Source organism: Manacus candei, unplaced genomic scaffold, assembly GCF_025592945.1.
Source record: "Manacus candei isolate 608988 ecotype Guabito, Panama unplaced genomic scaffold, ASM2559294v1 h1tg000017l, whole genome shotgun sequence".
Lineage (NCBI taxonomy): Eukaryota > Metazoa > Chordata > Aves > Passeriformes > Pipridae > Manacus > Manacus candei.
The window spans coordinates 23201841-23225646 of record NW_026138065.1 but is presented as its reverse complement, the minus strand read 5'-3'; positions in this window follow the sequence as shown (position 1 = coordinate 23225646).

Below are 23806 nucleotides of genomic sequence, written 5' to 3'. Positions count from 1 at the left end.
CATCCACATTCTTGGGAAAGTCTGATAACAGCAGAGACCATTCCTCCAGCTCAGTGGCAGGCCTGAGTATGCTGTGAGAGAGTACAGCATGAAAATGACTCATGGGCCAGCACAAGGTCCTCAGTGCTTGCACACTGACATCAAAGCCTAGGAACTCAAGGCCTCCCTTGAATGAGCTCAACTGCATTTAAGGAGATTCTGGTGATCAGTCTAAAAAAAGCACATTAGACATGTTTAAGGAAGTAGAGTACAATTCCTTTGTTATCTCTGGCATCAGTGGAAGTATAAGAGAAGAAGTGAATTTTCCCAGAGTGTCCATCAGACAAGAGTGCTGCAGGGTTTTTCAGATGCCCATCAATGCAATTAACAAAAAGTACACACTGACATCCTATTTGAAAGAAGAATGACTTGTATGATTGTTGAATGGCAAATTAGATTCTTCCAAAGTGTTGATTTTGCCAGATCCTGAAAGTTTGTCAAACAGATGATCTGCTTTGTGATACCGACGTCTTCATACACATAGAAATGACCATTAACATTTTTTTTGTTGATAAATATTTGCTGACTATCATCACCCTTTTCATCTACCTGTAATAAAACCAAAATCAATTTTCTACACCAACAATAGATATGACTTTGTTCTGGACAGCTCTGACTGCAGTGTGTTGACCCCCTTCATTTTCAAAGCCTTGCACAGCATTATCCTCTCACTTCTAGCCCGGTAATTTTAAACCTAAACAAACCTAATTTTATTTCCCAATGGTAGAGAACTGCCTAATTTTCTTATTACATATGCATTTAATTTCTCAGTAATTAACCTTAGATACTAACAGTCCCAATTCAATTTCTCCCTGGGTAATTGTATGACAAAATCTCATTAACTGGCACTGGTGCATAGAAGATCCTTTGTAAGTGTCTTAAACGCCTTGGAGGTCAGGCAAACTGGATTCAGTTCTGTCTTTGCCTCAGATTGCCTTCACAATGATGGGTAAATTTCTCTTCTCAGTGCCTAGAATATGTCAGCTTTCTCTTAGGTGTCCTAGCTCTCTCGCTGTTACATTTTTTCCATAATTATAGGGGGAACAATACTGTTTCCAGGTTTCTGTATAGCAGTGATTAGAAGTTGGTCTTAATTTTTAATGGTTATTATACACAGTAGTGCTCTAATCCTGGCTGAGATCTCTTTATAATGATCATTAGTGATTCTGCAAATAAAAAACAAAACCAAAAATACTGTAGGTTAATTCTCTAAAAAACATTACATCTTAGAAACAAAAGAATTTGTAACATCATCTACTAGGAAAGTTCTACTGAGAACATTGTTCATGTTATTCTTTCTTTAAACTGCCAAATTCTACAGGTTTAAACGGACTCTGCTTTTTTAAAAATGTGGGGTGAGCAAAAGGAGAGGCATAATAGCATAATGACAATACAATGGAGTCACTATATAAAGTATGGAAGAACATGTAGGAGGAATAATGATTTAAGAATAAGCAGGAGAAAAGACAGATTTGAGAAGAAAAGAATTTCTTGCAAACATTTCACAAAACGCTAGAATGATAATTTTTTGAGTGATGAAATCAATTGTTCTAGTGCTAAATTTGTGATGAACATCTGTTGTGGTATATGGCAAGTACTGTCATGATATTGTGGATAGCAGCAGCATAATTCTCCATCTATAAGCCTATGGTCCTGCTTTATTCTCTCCTTGCAGTACTGGGGACATTCCCACACTGAAGGTTCAGATAAGCCCACATAAGTACTCATTTTATAAAAGAACAGTAGAACTGATTCAGACTAAGCAGGGGAAGCCTCATTTCTCTAGAATGGGACAATTACCGAAACAACAGATGTGAGTAGCATTGGTGCATCTTTCAATGGCAGCTCTTTGGCACAAATACACATTTGTTTGAAAAATACCAAATGGCCATTTGTGACTGGACTGCGAAAGTCCCATCTGTGTTTTACTCTTTCCTAGCTGGTGACTTCTGAATTTCTACCTCTAAGGCAATGCCTCTTAGCCCAGGCCATATATATTTTGAAATGGTCAAAGTTCTCATTAAATCATATTTTATATTCCTCTTCCTGCTGCAGCAGCTATTCATTTAGCTCAGTTTTCTGGGGCATGAGTGTATGACTTTTCCCAAGAGTAAGTAAGAAAGGGTGGCATTAATAATTTAGGACTCTTCCTCAGAAGAATTTCAGGCTATGAGTTTGTTTATTGGTTTAAAAGATTTCTGAAATCTTTAGCATCATGAAAACAGGAATCTAGGAAAAGCTGTGGAAATGCCTCCTCTCATTCCACCAGTCACTCATCCATCATCTGTGTTAAAGTATAAATCCTTTCTGATTCCACACAAGTGAGGGAAGGAATGAGGAGGAAATAATTTCCCCCCTCTTTAGCTATCATTTGCTTAACTGATAGCAACCAGTTCTGACAGACAAGTCAGAAACTGAAAAATCAGTTATTCCTTTGGTAATTCATTTAGGACCAGGCACTAGTTCAACCCTAGCAAGACCTTTTGGCCCTCCCAGGAAGAAAAAGAGACAGAGGGAAAACAAACATGTGGTGATAAACAGCAGACTGTGGAGCACGACAAAAGACAAGGGCTGTGGGGAGTTACAAGATCAGAAATGGAGGAGTACAGAAGCAGAGGAGGGACACAGAAGAGAGCATCCATGTCAGTGCCTCATGTTCCCGAGAGAGGTGCAAGGAGCTGGTGGCAGCTACCCAGGAGTGCTCTGTGCTGGGGGCTGGAGCAGCAGGGGAGTGGCAACAGGACTACTGGCAACAGAGCTCCCCCATCCCATTTTGATGCTTCTTCTTCTTCCTGGTGATGTGAACAGCCACTTCAGCTAGAGACAGAAGAAAACTGATGGAGAGGCTCTGATTTGCAGGGCTTTATTCTGAAAGGTTAACATGTCTACATTCCTCTGATTATTAAAAGTGGTGCTCCAAGCTGGAGTGGGAAAGTATCTTAGAAATAGCTTTGGCTGTAGTGTCAGACTAGCCCCCAGCAGAATAGTGAGAGACTTTCACTTTGAGAAAACAAACAAACAAACAAGCAGTCAGAGAAAAGAAGCTGTTTTCCATATTTTGCTTGGAGGCAACAGACGTTTATCATACCTCTTTTGGCAGGACTAACTCTTGGCTCAGAGCAAAACAAAACTTTCCATGGAGAGTGAATGGTGCTACTGACCCAGACACAGAGGTGTGGGAATATATGGACTAATCCAAGCTGTCTCCAGCAAGGATGTTTTACTGAGGAGGCAGCTGCTACTTTGTAAGGTCTTTGTGGCAAGCAGATTTTTTGTATTTTTTTATTGCCGTACAGAGGGGTTTTCCTCCATGCCTGGTCTCAAAGGCATAGCTGCCACACGATTTATAAATGACAACACTGATCACTCTTGAAAGCTCAGCCCCAGCCTGGCTGTAGAGCCTCTGCCAGCACTCTGAGCCATGGAAGGCCAGAGGATAATGTTGGCTGAGTCAAATGGCTCTTGAGGGATTTACCGAGTGGATTATACTTGAAAAGGGAATCCTCTTTTATGTCTGTTCTGGGCAAATAAATGCTAGACACTGTTCAAGGTTGCTCTGAGTTGGACAAATTCTCTGAAACCGAAAGCAGAACCAAATTCTTGTCGTTCTCTCAAGGTACTCCAGCAAAGTCTCAAACACCCAATAGTAGAAATGAAAGAAATCTAAGCTGGTTATCCGGTGTAATGGCACAGGATGGAACTAAGCCCGAGTTAAATGGAGAATGTTCTGTTTTGTCCGCATTCCTTCTACTTCATTAGTTGCCACTGAAGTATCTATGTGGCTTTCAGCAGCACATCTATAATGTGATAAATATTTGTCCTCTCATTGTTTTCTACTCTAATTGCCTCTTTGAGGGAAAAGATATTTAGAGTAACGTAGTTTTGGCAGAAGTTGAGTTTGAGAACTGTAAGGAGGAGGCAGATAGAAAAAAGTATTTCTTTTTGTCTTTTTAATTTACCTGTTTCCCTGTGTTAGTTTCAGGGAAGAAAAGGGCAAACCAACCAGATTTTTTATCTAGTACAGAGCACACACACAAATTAATTTTATCTGGAGAGTACAGCAACAAAAATAACTGACAATAGCCCATGTGTTTAAGAGAACTTTTAGATACCTGGAACTAGGCATATGAACATCAGCAATAAAATTATATATTTGGGAGTTACATCAGTGAAAAACACCTAAAATCAAACAAATGAAGTGAGCTGTTGATTCTGAAATACTTAAAGTTTTCATTAGTATTCATTAAAAATAATTTTCAGTCTTAAGCCCATCACTTTCTCTTTTGCTCTTGTTTGAGTTTACACCATTGTTAAAAAAATACTCAAAATTAATTGTAGATTTTAAAAACTGCTTCTAGAAAAGTCATACTCAACTGCCTGATCTTTAAATTGCTTGTTTTCATTTGGTTTGGGTTTTTTTGTTTTGCCTCTGTTGCTACTTTGCACATTTTTGACAACTCTGAGTAAAGTTTTCAAATTCTCTGTTTATAAGAGGTTCTGCAAGTTTCTTTCAAGTCAATGAAATCCAGTGATAGAAAGCTTAACCAGCCCTGATGTAACTGATTTACCTCTCTACCGATTGTCACTTGAATATGTCAGCTCGAGGATCATGTACCTCATCCAATTTTGATGAAATTTTTTGGCAATTTTGTTCTAATATGACATCTAACTGTAAGACTTTAACTATATGAAGCCAAGATCACATCTGTGTATCTTCCCAATTCATTTCTCAAGTGACTTCTCAGTTGCATGAAGAAAGTTTGGGGATCTGGGAACGAAGCTTTTAACTTGCAGTCATGTTTTGTTCCCACATTGCTATCCTACCTGCCCTACAGAGGCTATTTTATGTTAAATATTTATGTTGTAGCGTCATACATGCAGGATGTAACTCTGATACCTAATATACAAGCACTCCCTGAATAACTCTATATCCTGTAGAATATTAAACGTCTGTATTTTGTTTGGTTCAGGTTCTCACACAAGTGTGAAAAGGAATTTGAAGCTATAAATCACTGTCGGTCAGTCTTTACCTTAAGTGCTAACCACATCCCTGAATCAACAATATGTTTTCCTTCCTTTCCACAGATAGGTTGACCCAGCGGGTTCACCATGCGTTATTACACCTAGAAATTCCAGCCACACTCACTGATTGCATCACTAACCACTATTTATTGCTGAGCTGAGGAACGTCTTCTCAGATGATTCTCAGTCGTGCAGCTGAGAGCTTTTACTCTCCTAGCAGAGCTTGCTTTCAATCAGAAAACCCCAACCCTGTTAATATAATCCTAATAGTTAAGGTAAAATATTAAAACACTTTCTAATTACTTCCTTCCCATTTCCTATGGCTTTGCTTTTAATAACATGGATTTTTATTATTATTGCTTGGTTTCAGACTCATTTATTTTTTGTAATAGGTCTGCTCCATTTCCTTGAACTGTGAACATGAGGGACCTGCATATTCGGCTCAGGTGATGGTTCAAAACAATATGAAAATGAGATGATATAGAAAAGCTTGAAAGTGTCACTTGTTCAGACAGTGTGGTTACATGGGTTTCCAGGACAGCCTTACAGGGCAACTAGGCTCAATGTAATTTTCAACTGCAGTTAAAAGCATGGCAGTGAGTTTGTGCTTTAGAGGGAACAGTGTCAAATATTGACTCAGCTGATGGTTTCATGCGACAGACAGGAGATGCTTCCCTCAGAAACATCCCAAATTAGTACTGGCGCTCTGCAGCGCAGTCTCCTCAAGGAAAGCACATTGTAGAGGGAGAAGTTGAACAGGATGATGGTAAGACACATGGAAACAAGAATATCTCAGGGAAATTAATTTCCATGGGAGTAATGCTGGTTTGCAAGCAACTCAAAAATCTCAGAAGGATTCCCCTTCCTAAGCCAAGCAGGAACAGCCACCAGAGGCATTATCTGAGGGCAAACAGACAGGCAGGCAGACAGCCAGCAGCTTTCCACCCACCACACTAATGGAGGTGAGTCAGTTGTTTTCTTCCTCAGAGCTTTTGTGAGTGATTAATATGAAACATAAGCTCCTTTCATCATTGATTTATGCTTTTCCTCTGCAACTGATTGGGTAAACCCTATCTTTAGCTGGTGTAATTCTGTCTCATATCATTGATTTCAGCTGAGCTGAAGACTTGATCTTTGAAATAGAATGTTTCTTTTCTGTTATGCCTGATTTAGTAATTTAACTCTTGTATTGTAATTTTAAGTTTATATGTGTAGTTTGGGAGCTCTTTACAGGAAGGTATTTTATTTTTCTGACTTAACAGTCACCCCCTTTCTTACACACATCGCTTTCATTAAACCACTTGGTAGCTCCTTTGTCTAAGACCTAACTCTTGCATTCTCCTAAGCTGCTCTTGCTATTCCCCCCTGCTCCTTGGCTGTAGTATCTTTCCCACAGTACAATCACTGGCACTCTGTACAGGCTCTTGCAAATGGCTAACACAGAAAACACATTGCCTGTCTTTGCCCTTCTGTCCTTTGGCTACTACAAACTGGCATTTTGCTTGCATTTTTCACCTTTTTTTCCCTTTTTTATCATCTTCTTTTTAGCACAGCTGTGCAGCTGGCTGCTGGCTTCAATTATTTTTCTATTTTTCCACAATAACTCCCAGATCTTTTTCCAGAGAATGGTGCTAGATGGCTATTTAATTCGGCACATGCAATAGTTCTTGCATCAGTTTCTTGCTTGCAGACAAATTACTTGATGTGTGCTAATATTGAACTACATTTACCACCTGCTGGCTCAGATCATCTCAAATGATCCAAAGACTCTTGACTTCAGTTCCACTGTTCCCTGTATTCTGTCCACTCCTAATGCTAGTATTATATTCCACTCCAAAGGTTTATTTTTAGGACATCTCTGCCGAATTGTTTACACATGTTAGTTCCCTTAACATTTCCTCATTTCCAACAGCTTTTGACCCAGGGACAAACTGAAGGCCTCTGTACATTAGTTCTGAATGGTTTGTAACAATGTAATGTATGACAAAGTAGAAGTGTGAGTATAGTGCAAGCCATACACAGGTTCTCCCTTTTGAAAAATTAAAAATGGAGAGGCACAATTTTCAAAAGGGCTTAAACCCATGTAAGATGGGTGAAAGCAACTGTGAATAACTGCTGAGAGCATACTTCTTAGTGGTCTCACTGGGAATCCACTTTGTCCGAGCCATTAGGAATAAATGATTCTGGAAATGTTGGTACATAAAGGCAATCGATGCACACTTCACTTCTAATGTGCAAAAGTATTTTGAAATTATATCAGTCCCTTTAAGTACTCTGAAAACTACGACATTACTTAAATGTTTTTGCATGCCAGAGGAATGTTTTTGACAGTTCCTACCCCTTCTTGTAACAGTTTACAGTGAAATCAGATCTTGTCAGGATGCCTCTGTAAAGAGAATGACAATGGGTCAAAGCAGAAGTCCTCTCAGCTAAAAGAGTGGTGATCCCTATTCCCTAGGGCAGCTGATTTCAGGACTGCATATAAACCCCTTATGAGTTCAATTTGGCCCTTCTTCAAAAGCTAAAAGTTCCTCCTTTGTTTTCACTTCAAAACAGAACAACTCAGCTTAAGACCGGCAAAAAGTCTGAGGGAAGAAGCACCGAGACTGGAGTTACAAAACATTCAGTTAGAATGGGAAAAGCTTTTCCTAGAATTACTTGTCTATCTGAAAATAAAGTTACCATTTCAGTTCAAGGGACAATGTTTTGAAGGGTTATGAAGAAACAGAAATCTGTGACTTTAATATCCCAGTCCGTTAGACCTTTTCTGGCAGTGCTGTGAAAACATTTCCTACATACTTTCAGCCTTATCATGGAAAGGCAGACAGCTCAGAATCACATGGGTTGATAAGTTTGCAACCAAATAAGAGACAGAAATGTAAAAGAAAAACACCCTGGGAAAGTTTCCTTCGGCTCACATGTATGAGAGAATATAGTACATTCCCCTGTCCAGCCTATAATTAAGATGAAAGGCATATTTCCATATAATTTGAGATTCAGTGGCATGGTTTGCATTCCACGTGGACTGCATCATCTTGATTCTTCTAATGCAATGAAACAAAACAAAAAAAATGAAATTGGGCTTAGTAGTCAAATACGATGCATTTTTTCAGCTCAGACTATTTTTAAGTCTGAAGAAACAAAGCCATTTTAAATGCTAGCTTTTCTTAAGAATTGAAATGTACAGCCTCTGCAAAAGTGTGACTTCTTTGTATAAAACCAAATATTAGCTAATATCACTTTCTTTTCCCTACTACCAGATGGCCAAAGAAAGACAAAAGAAAATCAATAAAGATATCCTTACCCTTCAAGTGTCCAACTACATTTTAGCTCTCTGTAGGTGTCTGTAGGTGATAACATGGATCTGTGGGATTGTCTACAGCACCTTTACCTGTATACACACAAACACACATGCATTCAGTCTTTAGCTCTGTGAAGGTCTGATTTACCATGCCTAATGTCACCAAAGGGAATTAGAGCTTTTTTTTGAGGTCAGATATACACTATAAGTGACAAACACTTTGAAGTCCTTACCAACTGAAAAAGGTTTAAAAAATTATTCTGCTTCTGCTGCAGTTCCTCTGACTTTAGTAGAGTTCAGGAAAAACTGAACACTTAAGTAAATCATAAGTAATTTAGAAGCTCTTGAGAAGTTCTTCCCCTGTGAGGTCTCTAGTAGTTCCTAATTCCATCTGTGCTAGAAATGGTATAAGAACAGGCTTTCTCATGGTAAATCAGTATATCCATATTTTTCCTAAGCTGCAATGAAGAACAGCAGAGGACATATACATGTAAACAACTGAAAAGAGAAAATAAGTTGGGAACTTTTTTTGACCCCAAACATAATTCCATTCAAGTTTTGTGCTGGGGCCTGTGCTGATACTTCTTTTTATATAAACTTGCTTGTCCATCATTATCAGAGTATGAATCCCAAGGAGATATGTGCTTATAGTCAGATGTCTGGTCATAGATCTGTGGGAAATACAAATGTCAGGACACATCCAGAGAAACCACAGAGCCCTTCAAACATGGATTCTTTCATGCAGACACACAGTTTCTACTGGGGGCTCAGTGGAGACGCTGGAAATTTGCCAGTGCTTTGAGGGCCAGGCCCCTGACAATGAGGTTTTACCCCAGTGTCCTTAACTTGGCTTAAAGCAGCACTGAGAGTGGAGAGAATGGAGAGGGCCACTCTTCAGGCTTCCTCTTGCACAGATAGAGTGAGCACTCAGCGTGCCTTCTCCTGCCTGCACAGCAGCTGTTCTGGAGTTTTAACACCGCATTTTGGCTTGACAACATCCCCAGCTGAAGGTATTATCACAGTTTAGTTCTTTCCTTGCTCTTAATACAAGAATTTTCTTCCTGCGCTCCCTCAGTATTCTTTCAACTGCAGCTTCCACATCAGTGGTGGTCTATCACCACCACGAGAAAATGCCCACTCAGCATACAGGAAAGCAAAAGTGTTCATGAAGAGCTAATGCATCACTTTCTGTTGGGTGTGTTCTGAGTGGACATTTTCTTCTGGTGCTGATAGCCCACCACTGACACTGAAGGACTCGGAAAAGTGGTGGGGGTGAGCATGGAAATCATGTATAACTAACACATCACCACCTGCTGGGTCCCAGATAGGGTCAATGTGTGGCTGCACAGCTGCAAGACCAGGCCAAAGAATGAAAATTTTTAGCACCTTCTGCTCCTATGTCTTCTCGCTGAGATAGATCAAGTTATTGCATTTCTCCCCTCTTGCTAACTATTGTGGTCAGCGAGGGCACTCTTGTTCCTCATTTCTTTCCTTTCCCACCCTTCTCATGTTTTTCAGGACCGGAGGAATTCAGGAAAATGGTTCCTACATGCTCCCCTGTGAACAGCAATTTGGTGGGTTCAGGAGAGGGCAGGCAGGGATATGGAAATGGAGGAGCTTCCTGAGGAAAACTGGTTTCCCATATGAGACCACTCAGGGCACTGATGGTGCAACCCTGGGAGCCTGAGTCTCACTAGATGCCCTCTGTATATCAGAATAACATTTGTGCTCTCCTTGGACTTATTTCTGATAAAGGATGCTATAAAGGGGAAATAAATGCATGAGTAGAGGGCAGGAGGAGAAATGCTTCCATGTCAGTCAGTGCATTGGTTTGTTTTGTTTAGATTTTACACCTTGTCAGTGTTTGCAACAGATAAACCTGTGATTTTCAGAGCTGAGATTCAGCTTGTGTAAGTATTCAAAAGTTTAGATGTTTATCTGAACCACATCTAAACTATGCAAAGTAACTTCTTGAGATTGCTGAGTTGGCCTGGAAATCTTGTAAGAACAGGCTTTCTCGTGACATTTCCAACACTCCTGCTTCCTGTCATGGCAGTGAAAACAGCCGTTCTTGTGGTATTTCAACAATTCTTCTTCTGAATAGAAACCAGAAGTGGAAGGGGGGTGGAAATATAGGAGACATCTCCAAAGTTTGGAAATCTGCTACTTGAGTTTCATTCTTGAAAAATTTAGGGTTCAGAAGCTTTCAGATTTTCCCTCAAACCTGCTCTATGGAATAGAGATCAGAGAAGAGGAACTGAAAGTGCTACTGAAATAAAGGAGAGAATCAAACCATCTCCCTTTTTGTATTTTAGAAACTCCAGAGATGTTTGATGGAGTGGAAAGATAGCATAATTGAAACAAATAAACGTAAACATTTTTTCACAAAGCTTATACTTAACTTCTGTTGCACATGGCCACAGAATATTATTGAGGCCAAAAGCTTAACAGGATTTAAGAAGCGATGGGTAATTTATATGGATAATAAAAAAATTCAATGTCACTTTGGATACAGTTATATTAAAATATTTGCAAGGGATATAAACTCATCTGCCTCATTGTATAAACCAGATTCTAAGTGAAGGGCATTAGGGGAAAAATTGTGCTATAAAATGCCTCTTAATTATCGCTCTTCTACTGCATGTTAATGTGACATATCTGGTATTAGACAAGAGAGGATACTGGACTAAAATAAACAATTGTATGATTTTCTATTGCTTTCCATATCATTCCTCTAAATGTGTTGCATTAGAGGACCAAGATATGGAAACTCCTTGTGCCAACAGAGGAGTGGTTTCCTCTAGCAAATGTGAGGTAAGACATTAGCACTTGTTTACAGTCAGGATAATACTTATCACAACAATTTATTCAGAGATGGGAATTCTTACGTATTCAACACGGATTTTTAAACCTCCATATATTTTAGCTCAACTTAGCTCAGTGCTTTACACAAGATCAAATTAAATTCTTATAGCAATCTTTTCCAGCCTGTAATATTTTGCTCCTTGAAAGGGCACTGCAAAAAACTAGCTTTTTAAACTTCACAATAGCCAGTGAATAAAAATATTGTCCCATCTATATTTGGGGGAAATGAAACAGAGCAATTAATAAGTTTATAGAGAGCTATGTAGTAAATCAAAAGGAAAGCAGAATTACAGCTGTGGTATTCAGAATTTCTATACCTATTGTATATTGAATCATAGTATCTCTTTCCTGTATCCATAGATGTATATAGGTGTGAACATCTGTAACAACAATTCTCAAAGGGCAAATTTATTTGACAACAAGAACTGGTCAGAGAAACAGAATTCCTCTCTCCAGTGGAAACTGCAGTATTTCAAAATTGGTTTTCATTTGATTCAGAAATAAAACTAAAATATTTGTGTTTCCCTGTGAACAAAAGTTTGCTTCAAAATCACTGAAGTGTTTCATTTTGATAGCATCAGCTTCATGTGACATTAATTCCCCTGTTAATACTTTTTAAATTAACCATGTTGAAACACTGTAGTATATTACATTTTAATAACTCAGATATTGTAACTAGTAGTATATTCTCACTAAACACACTGTGTAGCTTTAATATTAAAATTACAATCCTGATACAATTTTAAAGTCATGACAAAATCAAAATATTGTTCCTTATCTAAATGAAACCTTTCCATATGATGTTCCCTGAAAATGTTCAAGGTCAGGTTGGATGGATGTCTGAGCAACCTGGTCTAGTGAAAGGTGTCCCTGTCTACAGCAGGTGGGGTGGAACTAGATAATCTTTAAGGTCATTTCCAACTCAGGCCATTCTATGATTCCATGATGTTCAAAATTATGCATTCTCACATTTATCATCAACACACATTGCTGATATTGTATTTTTCCTTACAAAACAAACAAACAAAAAAAAGAGAACAACTTCCATTTTCCACCAGAAATCATTTCTACAGAAAAATTTTTACCCAGCTTTTCTGAAAGTTCTCAGCCACTTGCCTTATGCAATCACAACTGATATTATTCAATGGTGAGGAAAGCTGCTGCTCTTGTTGTAGTGGAAGCAGTAATGGAGAAGCATTCATTAAAGCAAGAGAGAAATGGAAATGATGATTACAGATAGACTCCCTATCTGTAATCTGGATTACTGTCTGGTACAATTACAGTTCCTCTTTGCACAGTAATGAGCAAACCAGATGCATCCTGTAACAAGAAGAGTAGGAATATAGTTAGCTCAGCAAGGTAAAAAGCTGAATTTCAGTTATCTAGAAAGTTTCTGAACAAATATCTTTTCTCTTGATCTAGCTGATTAAAGAAATCTCTTTAAATTATATATTAACATTTGCAGCAATAATAACACTATAATAACATTTTGGGGCTGAATCATGTTCTTATCCCTCCCTTATTAGGTGCTATCTGATTCACAGATAGTTCTCTCTGGGGGCTGAAAAAGCTGTAGCTGATGCAAATCTTTGCCTTAATTTTTCTCCTCCTCTTTCTATATTTATCTAATCTATCTATCAATCTATCTATCTATTCATCTATCTATCTACATCTAATCTACACCTATTTACCTACTTATCTATCTATTTATCTGTACGTATACTTATGTCTATACCTCTATCTGTGGTAAATCTATGTGGAAAATAAGTATTTGCATCTGTCTCCTTTTTCCAGTGAAAGGATGCTTGACACAGAGTGGTAAAACAGAAAGCCATTTTGAAGACTCCTCCCTCAAACCCAGTTCCTGAGGGATCCTCAGGAGGTCAGGCACACTGATTTCAGTCCTGAGCTAATGGTCCTGGTGCTATCCTCATGACTAACTGTGAAGTAGCTGCTGATGTTCCATGACACTTCAGTCCTTTTGGAGTAACATGAAAGATGTCTCTGCATGGCATCCTGCAGAGGCCACTCACCTCTGCAGATCCTGAAGGTAGCATGGGTTGTCTAAGTAGTACCAATCTGGCTTGAGAGGAAGGAAGTGAGGGCTGTCAGCAGTGAAGGGGTGGGGAGAGGCAAATCCTGGTGTTTTTTATCATTGCAGGCCAGAGCCACCTGCTGAAGTTACATTTCCTTGTGGTCGCTCTTCTTTTTGAAAAAAAGAACTGAGGTTTGTATTTATATAAATGGACAAATCACAGTAATATAGACTATACTGTGTATAGTATTGCACTGCATCTGTAACAATTTGTACCACAGTAAGCCAGTGCATACCTTTAATTAATTGTTTGTTGTGACTCATAAGCTTTTAATTTCATTCTTATTTTGCCATATATCCCTGACATCTGTTAACTCCTGCTGTCCTTCACATTCACTTTTCCACTTGATTTCCACTGGTGACTCATCTTTCTTTTCCAATCTAGTTGATTCTGTGATTCTGTGAAGAAGTCATGCACTTTCCTGCATCTACATATAAGCATGAAGCCTTCTGTTAAACAACTGTGTTCTCACCATGGCATTTAAAGAGACAGATGATGAGCAAAAGTAAATGCCACTGTATATTTCTGCATTTTGTGTTGCATAGTAAGACTAATGTGCATCTGAAAACAGTAAAATCCAAATTGGATGAGGAAAGTGATATATTAAGGCCTATACATATAGAGGTTTCTCTGGAGCTAAATTAAGTTTTGAAGGTAGTTTGATGAAATTAAGTGGGATAATGTAAATACCTGCAAGGAAAAAATCTATACTCTTTAAAAATCTTCTGTTGTTTAGCAATAGTAAGGAGAAAAGAGTCTATAGAAATCAGCATAATAACAGCAGGAATGGTGGTGGTTTTGAGGCAATGCTGTTCATTGTTTAAACATTTCAGTGTGATCACTCCATAAATTAAAAGACAAAGTAATTGCACCAGTTCTCAAGTCTTCAAGGAGTGAGAGCAGTTCAAGGCTGATCTTTATTATGGCAGTGAATAGACTTCACAGTTAAGGTTGAACTGAGACTTGCAGTCACAGCAGGAACTAAGTCTTCTCAAGGAGCATAAAAGTGCAGTATATAGCATATGCCCCTCAAAATTATATCATTTGCTTTGACTACTGAATGTGTTCCCTGATAATTTTCTGTCATATCTGTTAATTTTTCATGAGTTATAAATATTTTTTAAGATTTTCCATGAACAGTGTGTTAGTCTTCTAATAGCCTCTCAAAAACTTCACAGATATGGATCTTTAAAAATAAAATAGATCCTAAACTGGAACAAAATCTAGAGGACAGCTTATCTTTCCATTTACTCAGGTAGACAAGACAACCCAAGTTCTCCAGGAGAACTGGATTTTATTCTTGGCTCATTGGAGACCAACATCCCAGTTTGTAAAGTGGAAGAAATGATCCATCTTTCTCTCTTGAAGTACTAAGAAGACATAGAGTTCTCAAATGTAGTTACCTGAACAGGGTTTTCCCAGTCATCTAACCTATTTTTCCACAGCTGTCTAAATCTGTAGCCACATCTAATGAGATATGTAAGGAAGCAAGGGCATTACTTGCCTATCTACCGATTAACCTTCCAGTGTAGTTCATCCCTAGAGGGCTGGGGCTGTTTAGCTTGAAGGAGAGTCAGTTTTGAGGGACTTGATAGCAGTTCCCATTACTAATGGGAAGGGTGTCAAGAAGAGAGGGTGGAGCTTTTGTCAGTGATCCATCTTCCATGATGGGAAGGTGAGTCAACAGTGTATGTTAAAACAGGAGTGTTCAGCCTGGTTGTAAAGAACATTTTTCATTATGAAGACAGATAAGCAGAGAAACAAGATGCCTAGAAAGGCTGTGCAGTGTCCATCTCTGTAGGTTTTGAAGATCCTATTGAATAAAACCATAAATAACCCAACTGGACCTGATCAATGATCCCACTGCTTACAGGTGGCAGAACTAAATGATATTCTGATGTCCCTCCAACCTTAGTTATCCTGTGGTAGTATGACAAAGCCTTTTCTATCTCAGAACCATTTCTTCTATTCTTTAAGAAAATCCTCCTTTAAACCCAATCTCATATAAATATCTTTGAATGATGAATGACACAGGAAGAAATTGATTTTGCCAAAATAATATTGCCTGAGAGTGGACTACACTTAGGCACAACGGGAGGAAGTAGTTTTGGGGTTTTTGCAAGGGCTGTTACCTTACCAGTCCAAAGCCTGCAGTGTTCTTCTACAAGTTCATGTCACCCAGTGACTATGAACAGGATGACATGACATATAATGTATATATAACAACATGCAGCTAATAAGCATTGTACAATTATGCCATATTGGGCTTCAGTGCATTGTTGTCAAATGGCCAAATGACTTTACAAGAAAAAAAAAAAGTCAATCTCCTTTAAGTGTTTCTCTTTTTCTTCCTCTTCTATCTGCTCCGTATTATTTTCATCTAGCATATTTCCCTGCCCCTTCTGCTCAGTAAATTATATTGGCTCTAAGGAACAGTAGGTTTACTTTCATATGTGCTATTTGGCATCTAGTCTCAAGGATGTCACATCAGGCAAAACCAAAACACACTACTCTTGTCTACTCGGAACACAAATCCTGGACAGCATCTGAAAACTCCTCTTGGAAATTAAACTACTATATTTTGACTCTGCTCATAATTTTTTTGTAAGCATTCATTTATCTTAAAGCCAAAAGAATGTTGAAACTCATGGAAGAAAAGAATACTTTTTGCTTTTGGTGTGTTGTACTCATATTTCATTTAAAAAAAATATTTTTCTTCCAAACCAGGTAGGTCCCATGCATTCATATTCCTCTCATAGATTCACACAGAAGTTGTGCCCACATTTTACATAGACTTATGCATAAAAACAAATTGTGTAAAAAAGATGAAGTCATGTGCTAGTTTTGTATTCATTTTCTGGCAGGATCAGCTAATCTTTATCTGAAACATCAACCTGAGAAGTCCTAAAGCAGAGCTTTACAGGAAAATGTAGTACCCTGATGGACAGAAAATGGTCCTAGAAGAAGGAATGTGCAAACAAAACTGTGAGGTTTTTGAGCTTGCAGAGAACAGAGGAGCATTCAGAAATCATGATCTGTTTTCAGTCATGAATATCTTGTAAAATTGGAGTGAGGCGTGTTATCTTCAAGCACATAAAGCTAATGATTTTCTAGTGGTTCTTTCTTCTCAGCTGTGGAGACCAAACTTGAAAAAGCTAAAATAATAAATAATGAAACAATTTACAAGCAGAAGAGGAGAGTACTTGAAATTTACTCACTCCGGGTGATAGCTTTTCTCTCTGATTATGGTTGAGAAAAATGTCTTTCTTAGGACTTTCCCTGGAGTGTTTCTGTAGGTATCCTTTTAGCTAAAATAGCCCAACCACCAAACAGTGAGTTAAATTATAATTTGTACAGACTGATTTGTAATGCTGCAGTTTATTTATTTAAGTCTAGCTGAACGTGAACTTATTGAAAAAAAGATGCTTTATTGTCACTTTTCTAATGGAAACAGAAGAGGACCAATTTTTCCTTGATTTTTTTGGAGTCATCTTGTGAAACTACACAAATGTCTTAAAGGTGACCTACTGAATACTGAGGTAAGTGGGAATGTTTCCATTAGGAATGACAGACATTTGATTTGATGCCTTCTCCATATGCACAACACCAGGAAGAAGAGAAGCCCTCCAGATTCCTAAAAAACTGGTGGAACGTTCCTTTTCTATGCTTTATAGCTCAGAGAGAGAGAGAGAGTATATTCCACAGAAACACCATCCATCATCCCTAAGTTCCTGGGGATCTGCACTACTCTACCATCTACTCAGAGCTGCGGTTATAAGAAACAGTGGAGGCTAAGAAATTTAAAACCTGACTTTCACCTGGTGTAAACTGACAGATTCTATTGAAATCAGTGCCAATTTCTCGCCTGTGACTTATTTTTTTGATGCAGAATGTTAAAATTTAAATGGGGCATCTTAAATTCAGGGTTAACTTTCAGGAGCACCTACCCATATGAAAATGTTGGTGTAAATTAGAAAAAACAACTCCACAAACTCGCATATGTTCTCCTCTCTTTACCTTTCCATCTGTACATTTTCAAATAAACTCTTTGGGATTTGAGGATTCATTACCAGCTGAGAAAAACTGACACCCTGAAGGCTGGTCTATTTAATCCAAAATCCATTATCCCAAGAAAACTTTTTCTTTGCTTACGTCTCTGCTGAAAAATTGAGTCTACATGTCAGAATGGGTGCAATGATTTTGTTGCTGCTGGTTAAATGGTTTCAGTTTACAGAGGGTGTTTCTAGGGAGATGGCTAGTGCCCTGTCTGCTCGCCAGCAGGCTCATTTGGCTTGTCTAGCAGCAATTAATTTAGTTTATAAGTACAAGATTACAGCAGGGGGTAGTAGCAGAATTTAGAGAAGCACAGGAAAGGAGAAGCTGCAGCCGAAATGACTTGGTACCCTAAGCAACACAAACAACAACAACCAAAGAAGCAGAGCCAGGCAGGAACTGGATTGTCCAGGATACTGTCCTGATGTGGTGCATAGCAATCTTGAGCACTCAGACAGCAGAAAGGTCCTCGTGAAACCAGGGGAAAAAAAATAACAACCACTTCTGGAAACTGCAGGGACACAGAGAACTCTCTTTCCCAGGGTGAGGGCTTCTGCCTACCACACCCAGCATCAAGTGTTTTGAAACCAAAAACAAACCCCTGCACAACAAAAGAAGAACAGTAATAACACTAGTAATACTAAAATAAGAGGAGTTTGGCACCTTCCACTGAGAATCTATACAACATACAGCAAGGCCAAGCAACAGGTTATCTTGGCCAAAATAACTGATGGCAAGAGCTGAGTGAATCATTTCATCTTTTCACAGTAGAACACCTTTTGCTTGTATTGGCCTGTTTTGTGCATTTGCCAATGGGATACCAAACAGCCAGTCACAGTTTTCTCAAATGCTTTTTCTGTCTTAATGTATATTTGTTACACTATCTATACTAATCAAATTTACTTAAAATTAGAGCTCTACTGCTGTTAGGCTACTGGGAGACATTGCATTTTTCAATTCACAAAGTATGCTGTATAAACATAGAGTTAACACATTAAAGAGCCAGCTGATGCCAATATCCACCTGTATACATATGGAAGCCTTTCTTGGTCAACTCACATGGCTAGAGATTCATTTGTGTGCATGTGCATTGCAAGCAAACACAGATAGATGTGATTGAGTCTGAAGTGGATTAATTAAAAATACAAATTAATGTGTTCAGCACAGCAAAACAGATACATTCTTACTGAACTTTAACCAAGTGTTTCAATTCTTTGTAGATCCAGGGTGGAATTAGACTTAAAGCTAAGCTTATGATTCAGTATTTTATTGAATCACAGCCCATTTGCAGGAGCATTTTAGGGGGGATATTTTGCTTTTTAGCCAAGTCTACTTATTAAATTACAGTTTCTGCATGGTCACATTTTTATTTTCTTTATTTTGAGTTCATTTTAAAATGACAGGCCATAAAAAATTTCATTTGTCTTTAGAAAAGTCCAAACCCAGCAGCTCTCAGAAGCTGTTGATTTATGGTGTCCTGCCTTCACGATCTTGCAATGAGCATTTGTTCTGATGATGTGATGTTTGTGATTTCATATCCTGCTGTGGAGATTCAGTGTGAGAAGGCGTATTTTGGAACTAAGATGAACTGGAATGTTGCCTCACCTACTCATGCAGTTTCAGGTCCAATGAATTCATTTAATCTCTTGCTCTTAATAAAAAACAGTTGTTATTTTTCTTACTCTCTACTGGATCCATAGACCACATCTACAATGGTGTCGAGAAAACAAATATGAATATCAGTGTGTAAGTGTAACTTTAAGTTCTTTGTGGTCAAACTAACTTTCAACAATGTCTAACTATCAGAACATGAAATAATTTTAATATCTAGTCATATCTATTTATCCATTAATTGCACAGCTGTCAGTATGCTCCTCTGAGGAAAGTTGATGTCTACCCTGTCTGTACTCTCCCATTTCATAGATGAAGAGCACAAAATATTCAATCAGACTTTTCCTGATAAGATAGAATGAATGCAGTTCCCAGACTCTTCTCATATATCATGTGTTCCAGACCCCTTGTCATCTTGATGACCTCCCCTTGCCTTACTACTGTACATCCCTGTCTTTCTTGCAGGGATGGCAACAGAGAACGTATTTCACACTGTCACTGAAAAGTGGAGACTACAAATGAAAGCAATTGAGCAACTTACAACATTTGGTAGGTTTGATTGAAGAGCTCTGGAAGACTCTTGTGTCAAATGTCCACCCCTCTTCCCATACCAATTAATTTGCTTAAAATAAATCGGCTTCCTCTTTACTTTGCCATAACAAACCAGGCAAGAAAAAATAAAACTAATAGATAGCAGTGCCATGTGGAGACCTTCTTGAATGGGTGATTCAAAAACAGTCTCTAAACTCAGATTAACTCACAAAGTGAGAATAAACATTACTACTATCACAGTATTTGCCTTCTTCAATATTGATACATACTACTATAATTCACTGCCTGATCCCTGATATTTTGTGGTTTCAGGAATCTGTTGCAAAAGAAGTAATGGTGCCAGAGGTACAAGTCAGCTAACAAGGAGGTGAGTCCAGTGACACAGCAGGGACCAGGCAGGCTGAAACCCTTCCACAGAGGTGCATATGGGTGAGTCTGACTCTGAGCAAACAAGAGGAGAGGAATGGGCATCCTGTTGCAGAAAGTGTCTCTGAGGAGCAACAAAGACTGGGAACAAACCTTCTGGAGGCAGGTTTTTGAAATCAGTACCGAGTTTTTGTGAGTCACATCTCTTGCTGATCCATCTGTGTACTGCACTACAGTTTCTTAAGCTTTCAGTGGAATACAATTAATTCACTTACTGCAGGTCCTGGTCCTCCTGCATCAGATATTGTCTTTGCTGAGTCTGTCTCACCCTATTTGGTGTGTTTAGAAGGGAAATAATAGAAATTCTTCAGGTCCAGAAGCTGGAGCCCACAGGGGATGAAGATACTGTTCTCAACACCCTCATGCCTACAGACATTCTGATGGAAACAGCAAAAAAATAAGGTGCTATGGAGTGAGAATAAGAAAAGTCAAGCAACAAAAATAATTTCTACACCTTGACATATTCTGAGGCTATTTAAACCAGAACAGAATTCAGAATAGGAATTCAGATTCAGTATTCAGATACTGAATACTGAATTCAGTATCAACCATCCAGTATGTGATACTTCCCCACTCTGGGATCTGCTAGTCCTTCGCCTCTCACTCTGTTTCACACCCCACATGCTACAATTTGTCCTCTCTTTATTCATACTTCTTCCAAGAATTCAGCCCTTGGCTGCATTTGGCCATTAAAACTTTGGCCTTCATGACATAATAAATAACATTCAGAGTAGAGGAGAAAGCAAAAATTGATCAAAAATGGCACATGGTGGAATAACTTCACCGCAAATCCATGCATTCCTTGAAGTATGGTTCCTTTCCTCACAGGCAGTAAGGAAAGTGCTACCGTGCAGATTGCAGACACTGCTGCCTGGAGCAGGAGTTGGCAAAGGGCAGGAGGTATGTCTGCTAGAAACACACCCATAGCACAAACTTGTAGCAGTTTTTGTTCTCTCAGGCCTCTGTTCTGAGTATAGGAACCTCTGACAGAAAGCAAAGGTGTCAGTGTCTCTAGACACCAAAGAGTAGCTGGGGTTCAAACACTGCACTGTTCCCATACAACTCTTTCTTCTCTGCACTTTGCTGTGGGGACATTGGGCAGAGGGTAGGCAACCATGCAGAAAAAACTTGCGTCATCTTGAATGGCACAGAATCATGACAGACCATGTCAAGGACACACACTGCACTTAGTCATGGCTCAGTCACGATTTACTTGCAAAGCACTTTCATATTCTTAGCATTCTAGAGATAACAAAGTTGTTATCACTACATTGTTACTACAATGCTGTTATTCCTGTAATGGAGAATCTGGAACAGATGTAGCAGTGATATGAGAAAATTTTCACTTAACAACATCTACGGTTTTTCTATCATTCTGAAATCTTTTCACTGTTTGCACTTGAATTACCTGTATAAAAAGTCACCAAAAATCTCTCTTGCTTTTCACGAATTTTATCCCTCAGATTTTCTAATCATATTCTCTACTGTTGAAATGACTAGTTTGTGTAGGATTGTATCTGTACAGAATAGTGAGCAGAAACTGCATTTGCATAACAAAAAGCCATATTGCTTTAATGTGTCCTTCAATAGGAGCATGAAATGTGCTTCATTAGTTGAAGGACTGTACATTCATATTCAGCTTGATGTTAATCTTAAAAATAGTTGTTGGTGTACCTTGTTATTTAAACTCTAAGTAAGCAAAGTGAGCTAAATCTGGTGATGGAGACTTTACCAGCAAATAAAACATTAATCATACACTATAAATATCAAATTGTTTCCATAGCATTGCATGAAGATTTTCAGAAGAATCACAGCACACAACCTACCAGCCTATAGGAAGGAAACTGCAAACAAGAAGTAACATTCACTGTGTTTATTTAACAGACAGTGAGATTATATCAGGCTTCTCTATTACCATCTCCAGAACATTTTTTGTCAATATTTTTAGTCCAATTTTAAAAGATATATGTTCAACATGCATGAATTTTGTGATTAAAAAAAAGAGGTTTTTTAAAGTTTTAAAATTTCAAGACAGTTATGGGTCTAAGGCACTCAGTTATCCTTTTGTATGAATTAAACATTGTTTTATTTTATTCTTGTGTACAGTATAATGAAATTAAAGAAAATTAAACAGTTATATCTTCCTCTTTCAACTATGCCACCATTGTTCTTTTCTTCTTATATCCTTCTGTCACCTTGAGAGACTTCTTAAGACCTTGTTTGCTCCAGCACACAACTGATAAGAAAAGCAAATGTTTGCACTGTAACTGGATTCTGGGAAAGCAGAACTGCAAAAAGCACCCAGAAGATAATGGCATCCTTTTTCTAAGCAAGTCCTGTCTTATCATTAGAGAAATACCTTTGGTTTCAACGAAAGAAGAAACTGCTTATTTAGTTTATATTAGCTGGGATATACCACTTCTAAATATAGCTACCAATAGAGAAGATGTTCATTATAATTTCAGTTTATAGTTTGAAACTCTGCCCATTTCTTAATTTGACAGGAAATACAATGAAATTACAATCAACGCTCCCTTTCTATGAGCTACAAGGTCATTTTGACAGTGTAAATAGTTAAATCATCCTTGGCAAGTCTTATTCTGGCATAAATTCTGTAATGAGAAATTCAGATTACTACCATCATCTGAAATGTGAGTGCCCAGCACTTAATCTAGTACCATTTGGGTTTGCACTGAATAGTAATGCCTTTATCACAGTCATTAAGGATGCTTATAAGCTTAATTGGTTTGATATTAGATATTTTCCTTTTAATTGTACCTATTAATATCTGTTCTTTTCAATAAACAGGCAAATGTGAAGTCTTCCCAGCTCTGCTTCTTCAGCTTTTTCAGCTCTGCTGCACAGGCAGGAGAGACTCAGTTCAGCTGGCTTCACACACCAATCAGTAAAAATGCATGAACTGTCCCTTAAGACCTTAAACCACATTTCATGGAAGAAAACAGAAACACAAGATCTGGCCCTCTCCCCCTTAACAGTCCTTAGATTTTCAGTGGTTGCCTAATTTAAGTCTTCAACACTAAGATCATCCTCTGATACTCTGACTTAATAAAACCTTCCTCTGAGAACCAAATTAGAAGTGCCACAAGGGACAGTTTATGAAGCAGAATGCTACTGACTATGAGTAAGGGTATTAGTATCTGGCTCTGTGCTGTTTGGGCCACATTCTCATCTATGACTTGTGCTGCTCTCTTTCTATACCTGCAGCATTTGACTCAGTCATGGCTCTTGCACTGCTGGGGAAAGTGAGTTTCTCTACTGCCTCTAGAGCATCCTTAAAGACAGAAGCATCATGGAGGCAGTTGTGATCCACCTGGTGTTCTAGATTTGCTGGGCCAAGAATAGCCCTGTCTTGGCATATGCTTGTGCCAGGTGACTGCTGCTGCCACAGTATAACCTCTTGTTCCACCTTCCCTGTCATTTTTGCCCAGAGGTGATGTAGCTCTGTGGGAACTGTGTCTCCCCTGCACAGAGGAGATGGCACAGGGAAAGGAAGGGACAGATAGTTCCCCTTATAACTCCACTGTTTTGTGTGGTCTGGCTGCATTGCCATATGTGCATTAATCATTAAGAATATATGCTGGCATGCTTAGAGCATTTAGTCTCAATAAAAAATGGAGTCCTCCAAAGTCTTCATAGCTGTATAGTCTCTTTATGAAATGTCAAAGTGCTTTAAAGTTTTGTCAGAGACATGGAAAGGACCAGGAGGGTTTATATCCTCAAAGCAACTTTAACTTAGCTGTTATCCATATCACACCCATGTACTATCTTGAAATAGTTTGTGCTATTTCCTTTGTTCTGTATTTTAAGACACTGCTGTACA